Here is a 5,358-nt window from a genome sequence, read left to right on the forward strand (position 1 = left end):
AGCACCTGTATATGCATGTGTATTTTCGAAATGCGCGCGCGCAGAAAACGCGTCCGCGATCTTATTTATCTATCTCAGCTTTATACCGATAAGCGCTAAACCTCTATGGCTTGGAAAAAAATAGCACACTATTGACATAATAAAAAAAAAAAACGGCTCAGTCGAATAACAATTTTAATACGAGCGCAGTGACTTTCATGTCAATAAAAGAATTTTCTGATTCTGAAGATCTACGACAGTTAGTTGTGAAGGAGTGAAGTTCCCGAATAAGTTCAACAACGTTTATCTCATTCAAATCCAACAAATTTGGCGCTTTTACTTTGTTATGTCTTGACTAGGCAAGCTCACTATAAGGATCAAAATTACTGAATCCCAGGAAAATATAATCAGATGCAATCAAATATATGCATGAGGTTCTTATTTCATTATGATTAACGTGACTATTTCATTTTGAAAATTAACGGAAAATTGGGATTATAAGTATTTGACATCAGCGGTTCTCGTTATAATCAGTTGTCGGTGATATACTACCAGTAATTGCTTAAAAATCACTTTTAGGAGGAATAAAGTGCTACAGCAAGTCCACGGAGAATTAATTTTTATTTTATGGGAGGAAAAAGTTGAAAACATGTTCGATGGAAATTTATATTTGGGAAAAAGAACAAAATTCGGGAAAATTTGAGAATGTTGCATACGCTCAGTTGCGAAAAAATGAGGAACACACCCTAACTCAAACTTCGACTCGTCCGTGCATCACGTGCACTGACGTAATAAACCGGATTTGCTGATGAAAAACTTTCTCCTGGTCAGAAGTACTAGTTAACGTTGCAATTTGCCTGTTTATGGGGGAAAACAAGATTTGAGTGACTTTGAACGCGGCGTGATTGTTGAAGTCAGAAGGGGCGGCAACAGTATCTCTGAAGCCGCTAACCTTCTTGGCTTTTCTCGTACAATATACCATAGTGTCTCGAGTCTTCAGAGAGAATGGCAGTTAAGCCAAAAACCTTCGAACAGAAAACGGAATAGTAAGTGGAAATCGCTTGTGAACGAAAGAGGTGCCAGGTGAATGACATTTTGTGCAGCAACAGAAGAGTTACAACGCAACAAATTGCAGCGCAATAGAACTTGGGATCATCGCAAAGCATATCCGTACGCTCTAAAACACGGATCTTAAAACGAATTGGTTTTAATAGCCGGCTACCAACAAAAGTCCCTTTGATTTCGCTGCAAAACCGAAGTAAACGGCTTTTGTGGGCTAGAGAACACCGAAATTGGACACTTCATGAATGGAAGAAGGTTGTCTAGTCCGACGAGTCAAGATTTCTTCTCCACTGCACTAATGGCAGGAATCCTTGTGTGGCGCAAGCAGCACGAAGCCATGGATCCGGCATGCCACATGAAAGCGGGTGACGGTGTAATCACGGTCTGGGAAGCATTTTCCTGATATGCTCTTGGTCTCTCATTTCCATTGGAAACTTCCATCAATTCCAGCGCTTACCTCCGCATCGTTGCTGCCCATGTGCAGTCGTTCATGGCCATAATGTTTCCTGATGATGATGGCCATTTCCAGCAGGACAATGCACCCTTCCACGAGGCTGGAATTATCTCAGATTGGTTGGAAGAACACGATTCATAGCTTCAATTGTTTCCCCTCAGTCACCCCATCGGAACCCAATTGAGCATTTGTGGGGCGAGATTGAAAGGCCTGTTAAAAGCTTCGAAATACCATTTTCTAATCTGAGGGAATTAAAAGCTGCCATTTCGTTAGCATGGGCTAATATTCCTCCTCAACAGTTTCAGCAACTTGTAGAGCTCCTGTTTAGAAGAATATCTGCCGCCATCAAAGCCAGAGGCGGTCCCACAGGATATAGTGATGAGTAGCAGGGTGTTCCTAATTTTTTGGCCACTGGGTGTATACGAGTTATGTCAATGAGAGAGTTATTTATGGTGTCTCACAATGTAATGCATCGTTTTTCTTGTTGATCATCGTTAATGTTAATTAGGTATCAATAGAACAACAGACAGACATTTCCTCAATGTACTAAGCCCTAATTCTAGGAATTTCTTGCGAAAACGCGGAAGAAACAAATTGAAAAGCGTTAAAATTTTGCTTTTTATCCAAATTTGGGGGGGGGGGATAAATTTTGGTGATAACTCTATGAAATATTGTCACTACAAATGTATAAATGAATGAATTGAAACATAATATAGTAAACGCTAGTTATAAAGACCCCCATTATTCTACGGAAAACGGACGTTATATTGGGAGGCCGTTATATCGAAAGGTTGGAAAAAAAGTAGCTTTTTAAGAGAATTCCATATATTGATGGAATAAAAAATTACATTATTCCCACATCACACGGCTACTATAGCACGTAGTTGAACTTCCCGGTTACTACCCTCAGCGGAGATGGTGGCTGAGATCTTTTGGCTTTGCTACTCCCTCCAGGACCGCGGGATGCTGTTTTGGTTCGACTTACTACCCATAGCAAGGACAACCGGGATGCTGTTTTTGATCAACATTTTAGCGACACGATTGTAATGTTTTCCAATGTTAATTAGCTATGCTATTTAGTTATGCTTCTCTATTTGTCTTTTCTCTAATTGGTATGTAACAACTCTCAGGATCTGTGAAGTGCCCTATTTGGTTCCCACAGCTGAGTTCCCCATTAGTTTCCCTATCTCAGTATATGATTCTCTGGTTGGTGGGCGCTCGGGAGTGCTCATGGTCGCACTGGGGGGTTTGTGTTTGGCGGGCCTGTGTGGTCGTTCTTGAGGCCCCGTGGGGAAAGATGATTGGTGATCGCATAATCCGACGGTGACCTTTCAGTTCGAAATTCCTTAGAATATGGACTGGATCGCCGTTTGGTTAGGATGTTATGATGTATTTTAAATCAACTTTTCAAAATCGCTATGTAGCGAAAATGAGTAAAAGAAAAGATACCCGTATTTCTGATTAGTAATACACAAAAGCACACATTTTGCTTCCAAAAAGCTATATTAACGAATAGATTGATACGCGCGGCATCTAGAGATATATGCATTTTTTTTTTTTACCTAGAGAATATTCTCTTTGCATTTTCGACTGCTGTATAGTATAATGGTGCATATGCGCTATGATAGAATAAATGACGATCCTTAATAATTTGTATTCCCTCCTTATTTTGTTTGTTCAAAGATTCTTCACTGTTTACTTATTACTCTTAAGATTATGCTAATAAGAAGCTCACAAAACAAAAAGAGGAAAAGGCAGTCTATGGCAAATTCACGCAAAAGCAGGTGATTCAACAAACCTAACGGTTCAGGAGCATGACAGAGAAGCACCATCCTGCTGTACACTTTTCCGTAAGAAATGCTTCTCCTTCGATATAATTATAAAGCTATAATCCAAATAAAGATTCCCTCCCTCTTTATAGAAAAAGTGCATTGGAATTTCTCTTTTTATCTAAATATGGGGGAGGGGGATTAAATTTTGGTGATATTTACATCGTCAACTATAAACGATTTTCACTGCAAATAAATAAATTGAAGTGTAATATAGTAAACGCTCGTTATAAAGAGGTTTCCAATCGTTCTACTGAAAACGGACGTTATATTGGGAGGCCATTTTATCGAAAGGCTGAAAAAAAAGAGCTTTTAAAGAGAATTCCATATTTTGACGGAATAAAAAATTACATTATTCAAGTTGGTATAATGTAAGTAATTGCAATGAAATTTCGTCAAAGAATGGTAAGAATTCAAAGAGAATGGTATGCGTCATTTTTTTACCATGCATATGAACGCACGGCAAGAAAATAGCAATCAAATTTACTAATTACATAATTGCACGCACGTATCGAATTTTCTCTTATATCAAATATTTGATGAGTTTAGTTCAATTTATTTGCGAAAAAAGAGTTGGTAGATCTGAGTATACGGACTTTGCACTGTATGGAATAGTCTTTGCTGGTCGCTATATTGGATTAAAAATAACGTGGGATAAAAAAACATTTAGGACCTACCGTACGTATTTAGGACCGACCGTTCCATAAATATTATGTAGCGATCGTAATAATGGGCATAGACTATGTTTTTTTTAATGAAAACATATTTCTGGGAAATCTTCTTTTGTAACATTTCATAAATAATAATATACATGGCTTCATTGGGTGCCTAAAGTGCACAATGTAATTTAATATGTAAGTTGCAAGTTCAGTACTCAACAAAGTGAGACATAAATACAATGCACAGCGCTTTATATGATCGCATTATGATTCACGGTTTCTGATAAAAATAACGAGATTCCCGATATGATCGTAATAAGTGGCGCTCACTGTATACTTCTTTATATCGCACGCCATAGACAGCCATAGAGTCCGCTCAACATCTTTGAATGAGATCCTCAATTCTAATATCCAGTCCATATCCAACCCTAGCTTATGAGTGGCGATGCCCCCCCCCCCAACAACAATGATGCCTTCCGTTCTTTGTTGGTATAGTGGCACCATCTGTTTTGTAAACATAAGTGACGTAGCCAAGGGTACACGAGCATGCGTCCTTACTTTCTAATAAGTTTCGGAATCTAGTTCCTGCGTTTTCACTTCTAGATCGGAATATCTTGTATATATGAATAAGTAGTAAATAACAAGTAATAGCGTTATATATTCACTATAACCTCTGCTGCATCTGTGAAATGCAAAATAATACTAAACATCATTATGGTTTGTCTGCCTAAAGGTACCCAAACTCCGCGGGTTTCAAGTCTTTCGTTTCACAGCTTACTAAACACACAATTAACTGCTAAAATTCTCTCCTTCGGCGTCACAATTAATAATATAGGTCCAATTAGTATTTTTACCCATTTATTAACATAATTGATATTTTTTTTTAAATGCAGCGCAAGTCGATCGAAAGCGGTCACCAATTTTAATTAGAGAATCGCAATACAGTTGTGCTTTTTAGTTTTTTATTTGATAGGTGGCGGCAGCACGGAGTTCCAGTTCAACGCTCTTTGTAACACGTAAAGTAGTATACGTGGGTTGTTCATGTTTTCTCAAAGGCATGTCTTTGTTGATCAAATTTTATTTGTTGTTGCCCTAAAAGGTGGTGCAGTTTTTCCTGATGGAATAGTTTATGTACTTTTTGGCAATAAAACTTTAAAAATTTATCCTAATTAAAACATGTTTTTCGAAAGCTATTCTCAAGATTTTAAAGTCGTAATACTTTCTTTTATTTTGTGTTATCTACATTGTATTGTCTTATTTTGCATTTTTTTGCAATCATTACGTGATTTCAGTCTTATTTTCTGAAATTATAATTACAGAAAAAATAGAGCGATACCGAATTCCAGACAGAAGGTAATTTATATTGGTATTTATT

Source organism: Pholcus phalangioides, unplaced genomic scaffold (assembly GCF_987345545.1).
Source record: "Pholcus phalangioides strain wild (caught in Gottingen) unplaced genomic scaffold, Ppha-v1.0 ptg000015l_1, whole genome shotgun sequence".
In the NCBI taxonomy this organism is placed as follows: Eukaryota; Metazoa; Arthropoda; class Arachnida; order Araneae; family Pholcidae; genus Pholcus; species Pholcus phalangioides.